The sequence below is a fragment of the Musca autumnalis genome, unplaced genomic scaffold (genome assembly GCF_047663935.1).
Source record: "Musca autumnalis isolate F117 unplaced genomic scaffold, ASM4766393v1 scaffold_2, whole genome shotgun sequence".
Taxonomy (NCBI): Eukaryota; Metazoa; Arthropoda; class Insecta; order Diptera; family Muscidae; genus Musca; species Musca autumnalis.
The window spans coordinates 194,006,207-194,020,874 of NW_027411755.1; the positions used below are offsets into that span (position 1 = coordinate 194,006,207).

Below are 14,668 nucleotides of genomic sequence, written 5' to 3' on the forward strand. Positions count from 1 at the left end.
ACAATTTGGAGTCGATCTAGCCATGTCCGTCCGTCTGTCTGTCTGACCTGCTGGCTGGAGCGCACGATAACTCTCGAACGGATGAACTGATTCGGTTCAAATTTTGGCCTTCGTAATATTTTGCCCAAACTTAGTTTAAGTTCGAAGATGAGTTACATCGGTCCACTCCTTCGGGTACCTCCTCCACAAAAGTTCGAAAATGTTGGGAAAATTTGTGCGCACGATAACTCTTGCAGGGAATAAACGATTTGGTCCATACTTTGCCCATCGTAAAATGTGTACCCAACTTAGATAATGTATCAATATAGACTCAATCGGTCCACTCCTTCGGGTACCTCCCACACAAAATTTCGGAAAAGTTCAGTTTAGGGTCATCTCTCGAATCGCTCTGATTTTTGTTTTAGCAACTTGTATTCACTGCCCTCCATACGACGGTAAAAGTCTTATTAGGGGCAAGTCCATACTCCCTGAGAAAATAGCCTGAAAGTTGCAAAAAACCCCTATGACACCGTGTGAGGTGGTTGGAGCGCAAGATAACTCTAGAACGGATCTGCCGATACGGTCCAAAATTTGGCCTTAGTAATATTTTGTCCAAACATAGTTTAAGTTTGAAGATAAGCCATATCGGTACACTCCTTCAGGTATCTCCCCCACAAAAGTTCAAAAATGCTCGGAAAATTTGTTCATACGGTAACTCTTGAAGGGAGTGGCCGAATTGGTCCATACTTTACACATCCTAATATATCTACTAGATATAGATTAGGTTCAAATATGGACTATATTTGTCCACTCCATCCGGTACCTCCCACACAAAATTTCAGATAAGTTCACTTTAAGACCTGCTATTGAATCACTTTGATTTTTTTTGAAGCAACTTGCATTCGCTGCCTCAATTACGATGGTAAACGTGTTTTCAGGGGCAAGTCATACTTCTTGAGCAAACATCCCGAAGGGTGTAAAAACCCCCTATGCCACCATATGTAGTGGCTGGAGATCCACTTCCATAATGGTCAATGTAGATCCATTCCTTTTAGTATCTCCTCCGCAAAACTTTTGATCTCTAATCATAATGAACATTTTTGTCGGTTCAATGTGCCAAAAAATTTAAAAACCCCTAAATACATACTTTTTTTGGGAAAAAATTGTTTCAATATATACAGGCTGAGGGTATATCTCTGTCGGCAAAGCCGTCTGATACTTTTTTACTTGATTTTCATATATCATAAAAATTAAAAATGGTTTGTGCGGGACCTTTTTCAATATTTAAATAGAATAAAAGTTATTTTAGCCATTAATAGGCAATAGGAAAACATTTTTTGGACTTTTTTCATTTCATATTAAATTTGTTCTTACACACAAGTTTTCTGAAATAGTTCAGGAACGGAAAAATGGAAAATACGTCAAAAAAAAACTGGAACAAATGTCAAAGTCGGCGTATCAGCCAATCAGACGCCGGCAACCATGTTACTATTTTTTTACTCGCCCAAATTTGTCGTGTAAAAAGTTTTTAAAGAGAGTGTCATTCAGCGCCATTTTTGTTTAAAGAGAAGTGAACATTTTACAACTTTTTTGTGTACGGGAACGCTTTCTGAGTAAAATGTGTAAAAGTCGTAAAAATTGTAAAAACTTTTTAGTTCTGGAACACAGCTATTATTTAAAAAAAAAATCTAAGTGGTTTGTGCGGAACCTTTTTTTATAATAAAATGAATTGAATCGTATTTTAGGCATTAACAGGCAAAAGTTCATTAATTCTCACTACAGGAAATCGTTTTTGAGAAAAAATGTCAAAAAGTCATAATCCTAGTGTATACCCTTGTTAGCATAAATGCTGAGGGTATACCCTCAAGTTTATTGTCTTTATGAATATCACCCATCTTTGTAGGAAATGTCAATAAAACAAATCGAAAGTGTCCTCAAAGGATAAAAACATTTCTTATAGCAATTTCTGAAAATTGTTGTCATATAAGAAAATAATTTCTGTTCAAGGACATTTAGTTCCACTGTTTGTGGTGTTTCATTGTTTACTTTCCCAGAAAATTATTTTTGCTTGCAAGGACATTTAGATCCACTGTTTATGGTGTTTCTTTTCTTTATTTTCCCGGAAAATTATTTTTACTTGCTTCAATTGTTTACTTTAAGTCATTCCAATTTTTTATAATAAAAATTAATTCAAAATAAATATTATTTTTATTTTTCTTTACAGGTTCTAAAATTTACAATTTTTGGATATTCTTTTCAAACTAAAGGTGAGTAAAGTTGTCAAAATTCCCATTTAAATTGTAACTGATATTTAACCAACTCATCACACCGTCCATCTTTTTTGGATATACAACAAATACAAAGGCAGTATGTTTGTCCATATCCATAAGTGTGAAAGATCAGACCGCTATGTACAAACAAATATCTATGTAACAGTTGTGTATGCTGATGTGTACGTAAGAAGAAGAAAAAAAAACAAAAACAAACACACCCAAATGGTTTACATACGACGGCGATGTGTGTTAGGAGGCTATCTGCCACGAGTGAAGTCAGTCAGTTAAGCGCGTGCTTACGTTTTTTTTCTTGTTTTGTTTTGTTTCATTTCGTTTTTTATTAACGCTTTATACGATGATGTTTGTTAACTTGAAGTAGTTGTTGGCAGTGGCCGTTGTTGTTGTTGCTGTTTTATACGATGACATTACCAAATGTTATTACGATGATGTTTTGTTGCTGCTGTTATTGTTTGGGTTGTGCGTTTTTGGGCCGTGTTTTGAGAAAATGTTATTTATGGAAATGTAAATGTGGCAGTGTATGTGTGTAAGTGTTTCATATGCAGCGAGAATCTGTTGTTTTCAGTTGATATAATGTTAGTTTCGTCAATGTTAACGCTTGATTGGTTGCATAGCATTAGCTCTGTTCCTTTACGTGCAAGAATCTTCAAGTTTTACAACTTTTTACTCGAAAAGCGTTCCTTTACTTCAGACACCATACAATTCATATAGAAGCAGATTACAACTTTTGCTACTTTTGCCGGTTTTACCATTTTCAAAAGTAAAGGAACAGACCAATTATAGTGACATGCATTACCGAGTGCGTACACTCAAAGGAAAATGTTAGTAAAAAACGAAAAAAAAAGTAAAAAAACGTTAAGTTCGGCCGGGCCGATCTTAATTAGTTTCCTTTCACAATTTTAGGTGGAAACATTTTTCGACCCCAAATACTTAAATTATCTAATCTTATCTAAAAAATATGTTCAGAAAGGTGAAAAGTACCAGCTACGGACCTATACTAAAGTGTGGACCTATCTTTAAGACGTTTGGTGGAAAATTTTTACAACTGCAGGGAACCTCAAAATTACGGATAGTTCCGTCAAACAATGAAGCTAAGACCCACAACATACCGAAAATCAGGAGATACCATTGTATGGGAGCTATACCAAAACATAGACCTATGTTGACGATTTTTATACCCTCAGCATTTATGCTAACGAGGGTATATGGGTGAATATTGCGAAAAGACTTGTTTTTATACCCTCAGCCTATAGGCTAGAAAGGGTATATACACTTTCATACGAGCAAAATGTGCCTCATCGAAATAATGGTTTATGTTTGGACGAAATGTGTTTCAGACAATTTGGAGTCGATTTAGCAATGTCCGTCCACCTGTCTGTCTGGCTGGCTGGTGCGCACGATAACTCTCAAACGGATGAGCCGATTTGGTCCAAAATTTGGCTATGGTAATAGTTTGTTCAAACTTAGTTTAAGTTCGAAGGTGGGCTATACCGCTCCACTCCTTCAGGTACCTCCCCCACAAAAGTTCGAAAATTTTCGGAAAATTTGTGCGCACGATAACTCTTAAAGGGTGTAACCGATTTGGTCCATACTTTGCACATCGTAATATTTCTACCAGACTTAGATGAGGTTCCAATATGGCCTCTATCGGCCCACAGTGGTTCAGAATCGTTTTTTCCTGATCAAAATTCTGTAACTTTTGAACGGATAGAGAATGGCAGAATTATACATTTGAGTTTTCTAACCATTTTTCATCAAAATATGAGTGTTTTTGTGTAGTTTTTATATTTTCCTATGTATTACATATGGTCAAACACCGAAAAAAAACAATATAATTAGCAAAAGACTAAAAAAGAAATTTCGAAAAAATTACGTATTTCCCAAAAATGGGGAAAAAGTTCGTCTTTAGGGGCACACCACGTCCACACCACGCCCACACCTTCCAATATTTTTACCTAATTTTTTTGGTTTTCTTAGTTTGAATATGTTTACTATCGAATCCCATATAGAAATTAAATACCTTTGACAAAACAAAATTTTCAGGAAAATCGATTCCTGAACCATTGTGCGGCCCACCCTTTCGGTACCTTGGCTTAGCTGGCCCATTACAGACCATTTGTTCCATAGGCCGAACTAAGAAAAGATCTCCATTTCTCTCTATTTGTTGCTTCGCACTCTGGAATGCCGCGCCTTTTCATCTCATCATTCACTTGTTTGCGCCATCTATTCCTTGGCCTGCCAATTCTGCATGTACCGCCAAGCGGTCCGTATTTATACGCCTTCTTAGCGGGTTCATCATCGCTCATTCTTATGATATGACCTAGCCAACGCAATCGCTGCATCTCGATACGTTTAACAATATTGATGTCGTTGTATAGCAGATGCAGCTCGTGGTTCATGCGATGTCGATATTCACCGTCAACGCAGATTGGTCCGTAGATAGATCTTTTGAAGAATTTTTCTCTCAAACACACCAAGCACTGCCATGTCTGATTGCGCAAGTACCCAGGCTTCGGAGCCATACATCAGCACGGGTAGTATCAGTGTTTTGTAGAGCGTTATTTTTGTTTGACGAGATGTGGCTTTATTTTTAAACTGCTTACTTAAACCAAAGTAGCATCTGTTGGCCAATACAATTCTTCTTTTTATTTCACAACTGATGTCGTTTGTTGTGTTTACGGAGGTGCCGAGGTAGACGAAGTCTTTTACAACCTCAATATTATAGGAACCAACTTCAACAGTCGGACCGAGCTCAATGGTAGCATTGCGCGTCGACACCATCAACTTGGTCTTCTCACCGTTTACCGCCAGACCCACATAGCAGATTCTCCTTCGACCTTCATAAAGGTATCAGTTACTTCCTTTACTGATCGGCCCATGATGTCTATATCATCAGCATAAGTAAGTAACATGTGACTATTGGTGTAGATTGTGCCACTTCTTTTAACCTTTTCCAACAGGATGTTGAAGAGATCACACGAACAGCTGTCTCCTTGTCTGAAACCTCTTTTGGTACCAAACTCTTCGGAGAGGTTCTTTCCTATTTTAACTGAGGACCTCGTGTCAGTTAAAGTCATTTTACAAAGCCGGATGAGCTTTGCGGGGATACCAAATTCAGACATGGCTTGGAATACCTTTGAACGCAGCGGGCTGTCGAAGGCTGCTTTATAATCGACAAAAAGGTGGTAGGTGTCGATCTTCATCTCTTGGGTCTTCTCCAAGATTTGCCGCAGGGTAAATATCTGGTCAATGGTGGACTTGCCAGGTCTAAAGCTGCATTGGTATGGTCCAATTATCTCGTTGACCATAGGCTTTAGTCGTTCGCACAGTATCCCTGATACGATCTTATAGGCACTAGGGAGTAGACGTATGCCCCTATAGTTAGAGCATACGATCTTATCTCCCTTCTTGTGGACGGGGCACAGGATACTCAGGTTCCAATCGTCGGGTACTCGTTCTTCCTGCCAGATAGTGCTAACTAGCTGATGAATACACCTTATCAGCGTGTCGCCTCCGGTTTTGAACAGCTCGGCTGGTAAGCCATCGGCTCCTGCTGCCTTATTATTCTTCAGCCGATTTATTGCTGTCTGTACCTCATCTTGGCTGGGCGGTATTGGGATGTGGTATCTTCGTCGTCTTCGCTGCTATTGAATACCAACAGATTTGGAAAATGTTCTTTCCATATCCTGAGAACACTATCTGTATCAGTTACCAAATTACCTTGCTGGTCTCTACAGGAGGATGTACCTGTACCAAAGCCATCAGTTTGATGCTTGACTCTTTGGGTACCTCCCACACAAAATATCGGAAAAGTTCAGTTTGGTACCTGTTCTTGAATCGCTTCGATTGTTGTAACCACTTGTATTCACTGCTACCATCCACCACTCTCGAACGGATCAACCGATTTGGTCCAAAATTTGATCTTCTTCATATTTTGTCCAAACTTAGTTTCAGTTAGAAGATCGGCAATATCGCTTTTTCCCCCAATATTAAAAAAATGCCACAAAATGGTATGCACGATATGTCTTGAACGGGGCAACCAATTTGATCCAAACTTTTGATCTCCTAATATTTTATCCACATTTAGTTTAACTTCTATAATCGTCTATATCGGTCCTCTCATTAGCGTACCTCCACCACAAAAGTTCAACATTTACGTCTAAGTGCAGTTTAGGGTCTGTTCGAAGATCCTTGGGAAATGTATACTGATGCTGTTCGTTGTGGTCTCGTTTACAGCGAGATTATTTTTTCCATGGTCAAGTCCATGCTTACTGGTATACTGATCCAAAAGTTATACTGTGACCCACTAAAGTGTCCAGTGGGCGCTATATAAATCGAAAAGATATGACCCCAAAATGAGATCAACTTCCATAATGGACTATGTCGGTCCATTCTTTCCAGTACCTCCTCCGCAACATTTTTAAAATTTTTAACAACAATTAAAAAGGCCACTAAACGTGAATTTTTTAAAAAGATTTTTAGCAACAATTAAAAAGGCCACTAAACGTGGATTTTTTAAAGATTTTTAGCAACAATTAAAAAGGCCACTAAACGTGGATTTTTTAAAGATTTTAGCAACAATTAAAAAGGCCACTAAACGTGGATTTTTTAAAGATTTTTAGCAACAATTAAAAAGGCCACTAAACGTGGATTTTTTAAAGATTTTTAGCAACAATTAAAAAGGCCACTAAACGTGGATTTTTTAAAGATTTTTAGCAACAATTAAAAAGGCCACTAAACGTGGATTTTTTAAAGATTTTTAGCAGCAACCAAAGTAACCACAAAACGTGGATTTTTAAAGAAGTTTAGCAACAAAAAAAGGATCCACAAAACGTAGATTTTTTAAACATTTTTAGCAACAATCAAACTCGTGATCCCCATAAGCAGTGTGCCCTGGTGACTGTTTCCATAGATGGTTATCTAGTTTCAGTTATCGACAGATCTAACCAAATGAACAGAATCAGTGAAAGTTGGAGGTTGTTAAAAACATTGAAATATTTGGATACGTAAAAACGCCACAAAAATAAAATAGAAAAAAATCCATCTACTCTCACTTATCATAGTAGAGTAGGAAGAGAAGTGTAACAAGCGACAACCGGGGCTGTAGCTTAAAAACAAAACAACAAATAAGCTACACTGAGCGCTGGATGTGAAATGCAATCGAAGAAACCGTAAAAGCGACGACCGCAACAACAACAAATCTATAATCAAATCATTAATCGAACCTGTCGTGCGCTCCAGTAAAATAACAATGGACAAGAAATTGAAAAAAAACTGACCGTCAATATTTATGATGATGATGATGGTGGTGGAGCCAACGATGGAAAAGAAAATCTATTAAGAAATCAATTTTAGAAACACAAATCTGACATAGAGTATGTATGACGTACGCCAATATTTGTTGTCTGTTTGACAATCAGTCACAGACACAACTATGCAAATGTGTAAAGAAAAGTTACAAAAAAAAAAAGAAAAAAAAAATAAATTACCACAACAACCAAATGTCATGAAGGTCCAATTGGGGTAGAGGTTGGGTTTTTTTCGAATCTTAGCACCCGGTGTTGGTCAAGCAAAAAACAAAACAAATTTCAATAAAAAACGCTTAACAAAAAATAGAGAAAAGCTTAAATCACATACAGACACAATAACAATGCACTAGAAATTTCAAATGTCAAAAGCAGCAACGCGGCGGCAGCAGCAAAAACAAAACCAAGAGGCAGCAAATCAGTAACAGACTCTCATTTGCCAGATAAGCGAAAAAAGTTCAGCAGAAAAAATGAAAGATGATAGGGAAACAAAAAAAAGAAACACGTCAATCGCCGCTACACGTTTCATATGCAAATATTTCAAAATTCTGTTATTGATTAGGTTTGGTGTGTGTGCATTTTGAACCAGATTTGTTTTTTTTTTTTTGTTTTAACATCTCTATACTAACATGTGTATTTATTTATATGTATAAAATCTTACACAAACAAAATCTATTTTTTATTGTAGGGTTCGTCTAAAGTTCTTTAAACAAGTAAAACAAAAATCTTCCGTCAGCTTTGCCGACAGCTAAATACCTTCAGCCTATGCAGCTGAAAATTTTGTAATATAATTTTTTTAGCCATAGGAAGAACGCTATTGCTTTTGGTGAAAATCGGTTCAAATTTGGATATAGCTCCAATATATGTATATTTTCGGCCGATTTAACGTATTTGCTGTACCAAACACGCTACATACGTCCGATTTTGATGAAATTTGGAATGTATGACTGAATTCGGCCTAAAAATAAATGTACATCGAAATCGGTGCAGATTTGGATATAGCCCCCATATATGTTTTCGCCCGATCTTTCCAATTTTTATTAAATTTGGAACGTGTGAAGGATTTTTGTCTAGTAATAAGTGTACCGTATAGAAATCAGTTCAAATTGAAATATATCTCCTATATTTTACATATTCACAGTGGTGTAGGGTATCATATAGTCGGCCCCGCCCGACTATGATTCTTCCCTTACTGCACGCAGAGAAAAAATATGATTGATCCAACAATATTCGAAGAGCAAAATATGTATTGTAAAGATATTGTTAAATTCCAAATGTAGTATTGTTATTCCTACAATTGGGTTTTGTTAAATCCAAAAATAGTTTTTGTCAACTGGACAATAGTTCTCTCCTTTCTTCGACAATTTTTTCTCTTCTCTCGCTATTCGATTCCGTGTTGAAAAAAAAAACAATTATGGTGAGCTTTGTTTGTATGACATGATGCCCTTATCTTTGTTTTTGTGTGTATGTATACCAACAATGAGACTCTTGTTTCTGATTTGTTTCATTCTTCTATCTTCATTGTGCTTTGAGGTTTGGTGTTATACCGGGGTTTGTTATGTTGTGGTGGGTGCTTGTGGCTTTTTGTTTGTCTTTGTTGTCAGCCAAAGCAGCAAACCATGTATTGTGTTCATCAATGATTGCAATATTATACGCGACATTTATATCCTAGTTATGCGAAAAGTGTATCTTCTTCTTCTTTATTTGCCAACCCGTATTCGGGTGTTAGCGATCATACAATTATGTTTTACATTGTTAACAATTTAATTATATTTTTTATTCCATTATAGATAGGTTTCGATTCTTGGCAGCATGCAGGAGGTTTCTTTCGTCTTGCAGTCCCGTCCATTCTTGAATTTTTCTTATCCATGATGTTTCTTTTCTGCCTCTTGGTCTTCTTCCATCTATTGTGGTTTGGATAATGGCTTGGAGGAGCTTATATTTTTCATTGCGCATTATATGACCCAGATAAGATGTTTTTCGGCTTTTTACATCGCGTGTTATTTGTCGTTCCACATTCATCCGTCGTAGTACTTCTTCATTTGAAACGTGGTCAGTCCAGCGAATTTTTAGAATACGACGATAAATCCACATTTCAAAAGAATTTAGTCGTTTTTCGTCGGCTAATTTTATCGTCCAAGTTTCTGCAGAGTATAATAATACTGACCATATGTAGCATCTGACAAGACGTATTTTCGTTGAAAGGCTTATGTCATGGCTAGTTAGCGTTTTCTTATATTTGGAAAATGAATTTCTTGCCATTTCGATTCGGCACTTAATTTCACTTGACATATCCCAACGGTCATTTATCTGGACTCCTAGATATTTATATGTTCTTACACGTTCTATTTCTATGTTATTAATTATCATAGGTACATTATTTTCCACGTAAAAGTGTATATGAGAAGTATATACACTCAAATCAAAAATTTCTGGGCTGGTTTTCTGGGTTGACAATACTTTTTGTAAACAAAATTAGATTATGATAGTTCCTACAATCGGTATTGTTAACGATTTTTACAATATTGCGGAAATTCGAAAGTTATTTTTGTTTTCTATGTTTGGAACAAAAGATGGTATTTTTGGATTTGGATTACAATGTTTGAACAAAACAAATACATTTTTGGAACCAAAACAGATATTTTTGCGGATTTTCAAACTACAATGTTCAAAGATGAAAAAAATTATTATTATGACATGTTTATAAACATGTAACATATTATAAACTTAGTCTATTTACAAAGATTCTCCATTCATTTCTATCTTGTGTTATATATTTTAATTGATCGATTGATAAGTTGGTTTCAGTTGTTATTGTGTTCTTCTCCGTGTTGTTTTCGGTCTGCTCTATTGCGTCGTCCTTGGGGATTCCACTGGAGAGCTGAGTGGGAAATATCATTTTCGCTTTTTCTTAGAGTGTGGCCGAGCCAGCCATATTTTCTTTGAGTGATTGCAGATTTTATTTCCTGTTGATTTCTTATACTCCAGAGACATTAGTTTGTGGCCAGCATATTTTTAATATGTTGCGAAAACATCTGTTTATAAAAATACTTGAAGTTTATTGGTTAGCGTGGTAGTGGTAAGCCATGTCTCGGATCCATACAGTTGCGTAGATTTCTCACATGAATTGAAGATATTAATTTTTGGTTTTATATTTAATGTCTCAGATGCCCAAATGATTTATTTTTTTAGCGACGCAAACGTTCCTTTGGCTTTTCTAATACGGTTATCGCCGTCCTCTGTGGTACCTCCTTTTGTTGATAAAATGCTACCAAGATATTCAAAACGATCCACATTTTGTAATGCTTCTCCATATATCATAAATGGGCTATTATTATTGGCATTTATCCTCATGGTTCTTGTTTTGCGGCAGTTTATTTTTAGACCAACTTTCAATGATTCCTATGACAGGTTGAGTAACTTATTTTGCATAATTGAGTATGTTGTTGTAAGTGAACGGCATCGTCTGCATACTCCAGAACTCCAAGTTTGTTGAACAAATTCCAATTTATGCCAGATGGTGTTGAGTCTAGATTTTCAAACACTGCGTCAAGAACTGTACTCCGCTGGTTGTAAAAAATTCTTCGCTGAGGACTCCTTCGTGCAACACTCTGGAAGTCGTACCATTATAGCAATTTTCTATAAGTATCACTAGTTGCTTGGCTATTCCTTTTGATAGAAGTGTGCTCCATATGTATTTTCTGTTTAGGGCTTTTTCATAGTCCACAAATGCTAGATATAGACTTGCATTATATTCTATGGATTGCTCGATGATGATTCTTGTTGTGCATATGTGGTCGATGCATGAATTCCATGCTCCGAAACCAGCTTCTATTTAAAATGATTTTCTTAAAAATGTGTAGTATTGATTTGTTCTGTTTCCCTTTTAAGGAAGTTTCACTAGTATTGATTCTTTCAAGTCTTGTGGAATAGTTTCCTCCCCCATATCTGTTTGAATAACGGGTGTAGTTTTTCAGCCATTATACTGCTGGAATACCGTCGTTGCCTGGGGCTTTACCGGGTTTTAGGGTATTAATCGCTTCTTTTATTTCAGGAATTGGAAGGATTTTCTGTTTTTAGCTCTGCATTTGTGGGACGAATTTTTTTCTTTTAAATAAGTCTATTGAACAATGTTCCTTACAGACTAAAGAAAATATACAAATATTATTAACAATATATAGATATATTTTTGCGCTTGGTGGTTTTGGCTGATGTTAACCGTTTTTTCAAAACCTCGTTTGATGTCACGAGAGACCCTGTTTCATCTTCTCATTCAATTTCCTTATAATCTTATATAGTTCTTTTGAGTTCTCCTTGTTAGCTGCTGTCTGAGACTCATTCCCCATTCTATCATAGTAAGACTTTTTGTCCTTTTTTACTTGCTTTTTTCTTTCGATTTTGCTTGGAAACCGCAATTCATGTAGAAATAGGGCTAAGGAAAATATTGTAGCTGTGAAAATTCTCTACAAGATTGACCTTTGTGATATTTTGGTAGGTTTTACCATTTTTAAGATATAGAAGTTCAGGTCACATTCTTAGGGGTTTTTTAGGTTTAGTTTCACGATTTGTTTGAAAAAAGTTTTTATCAAAATGGGACTAGGGAAAATGTTATAGCTGTAAAAATTCTCTACAAGAGTGGCTTTCGTAATTTTTTCCTAGGCTATACCATTTTTGAGATATATAAGTTTAAGTTGGGAAATTGCAGTCTTAACATTGTTTTATAAGGAGACGATACAGTCATTGAATTGTCACAATTTGAGCTTCTATATTTCAAAAATGGTGAAATCGACGAAAATATTATAAAGTACAATCTGGTAGAGAATTTTCATAGCTACAACACTTTCTTTTATCCTATTTCGATAGGACTTGCGGTTTCCAAACAAACTCGTGAAAACCTAAAAAACCCCGATTTTGTCCTGTTTTTTTTTTATTTTTCTGTAATACCTTTAGTTTCAGAATCTGCAAAAACTGCCCAGGTGTAAGCAAACTTTAGCGAAGTTACGAAGACTACTAAACTGAGCTGCGTGTAGGTGTATAAAGAAGTGGCTCTAAATATTGGTATATTTCGGGCCTATATCTCAGGACCCTAGCAAAAATACTATGTTGCAGTCAGAATCACAACGACTACTCATCATTAAAACACGATCCCAGACCTTAAACCGGATTAAAACGTAAAGAGCGATTGAGACATCTGAAGGAATGGACCGACATAGTCCATTTTGGAACTGGATCTATTTTTGGGTGTCATTCATTTCGTGCCAACAAGCCATTTTAGTTGGTCGCCGTAGTATACTATGGAGCTTTTGAATCATTATGCTGGGAAGCATGGATTTGCCACGAAAAGAATTTAAAAATGCACAAACAGCGCTTGAAATGCTCTTAAACAAAAATTTTGAACTTTTGTGAGGGAGGTACCAGAGGGAGTATCCAATATACATAGTCTATCTTCGAAGTTGATTTAAGTTTGAGAGAAAAATTACGATGTGTTGATTTTCTAATCAATATAGTGAATGTCTTGATGTGGCTTGCGTGTGTAGAGGACGAGCGATTTCTTGTTAAGCAGGGATCTATTTTTAATACAGTCCACTTGAGAATGATAAACGTGTGATAAGCAGACCGCCTTCTCGTACTTGGAGGAAAAAAGGCCTCTTTAACATATGTCCCAAACATATTTTGCAGCAAATATATTTGTTTGCAACCAGTCCCAAACATAACATATGTTTGGGTCCTGCAAGCAAAGTTATGTTTGTGTGCAAACAAATATTTGTTTAGATATACATAATATAAATACAAACCCAAAAGTCAAAAAAAAAAAAAAACAAACACATGCACCAGTGGCCGCTTACTGAGAGCAAGGGAGCTTAAATTTCAATGTAAAACACATTGCAATGTATCCTCATGTGCTCTCAGTAAGCGCTCACTGGCTGTCTCTAACATATACACACATTTATAAATGGTGGTGGTTTATTGAAATGCTTAGATATACCAAACACAAACGAAACAACAGACACTTAGGTACATAAAAAATTCCAAAGAAATACATAACAGACTTTAATAAAAGAAAAACGGAATGAAATAATTTATAAAAAGTCGGACTTTTAAAAAGAATTAATTATATAGAAAGAATCGTTAAACGCTTCACCTTAGTCGTGAAATAAAACAGCGGGAAATCGGCATATGGAATCAAATGATTATATAATGTAATAAATAGATACATCCATATTTCAAATATACATATATGTATGTATAAGAAAAATATATTGATGTAATTACCAATATTAAAGACGATTTCTTACTTGTCAATTGGACAAGTAATTTCCATTCACATTTTTTATGCAATTATAAAATGTATTGGGCATTTAATTTACTAAGAAGCACAATTTCTTTAAGAAAACACAAAACACTGATTTATTCACCCACTTTACCGTCTTTACTCAAGGATTGTATTTAGAAAACTGAAGAAAAAAGAAGAACATAATTCATACCATTTTTTATTTTCCTCTTCGCTTGCTACGATGGTTAACAACAACAAAGCACGAAACACACGTGTTTGGCCGTATACACACCACCAAAAAACATACTTTTTTACCCTCGTGTGTTCGTTTCTGTGTCTTCTATTACACCATACACACAGCTCTTTATTATAAAACAGCATTCCGCAGCCACAATAGCCCTGTTGTTTGGACACAAACAAATTATGTTTGGATCCAAACATATATTTGCTTGCAACCAATCCAAAAAAAAATTTGTTTGGATCCAAACATATTTCTAACATATTTTTTCTGCGTGTAGTAGGTCGAACGAATAACATATGATTAGAAATTCCATTACCACATGCGGTATCTCTGAGTTAGATTGCTGGATGTAATCTAGGCTGCAGCATGTTTGCTTGCCACATTTGAGATAACGAAGTGTGTTTATGACCTCTCCTCGCATATGTGCATAGCTGAAGGAGTGGACGACATTGACGTCAGTACAAGCAATTAACAATTAAGAGTCGACTACGCTCTGTCCATCCGTCTATAACATTCGGAAGTATCAACCGATATTACGAGATCCAAATTTTGGACCAAATAGGTCATTTCGAAAGTT

The 14,668-nt window shown here is 36.0% G+C and overlaps 1 protein-coding gene across 1 annotated transcript in view; it reads left to right on the forward strand.

Moving 5' to 3' along the window:
* The window catches only part of LOC141395045 (uncharacterized), a 165,730-nt gene that overhangs the window by 82,910 nt on the left and 68,152 nt on the right, over positions 1-14,668 (forward strand). The window contains exon 2 of the mRNA XM_073970422.1: positions 2,204-2,246. The gene's annotated coding sequence lies outside the window, so the exon portion shown is untranslated. The remainder of the gene's footprint in view (positions 1-2,203; positions 2,247-14,668) is intronic.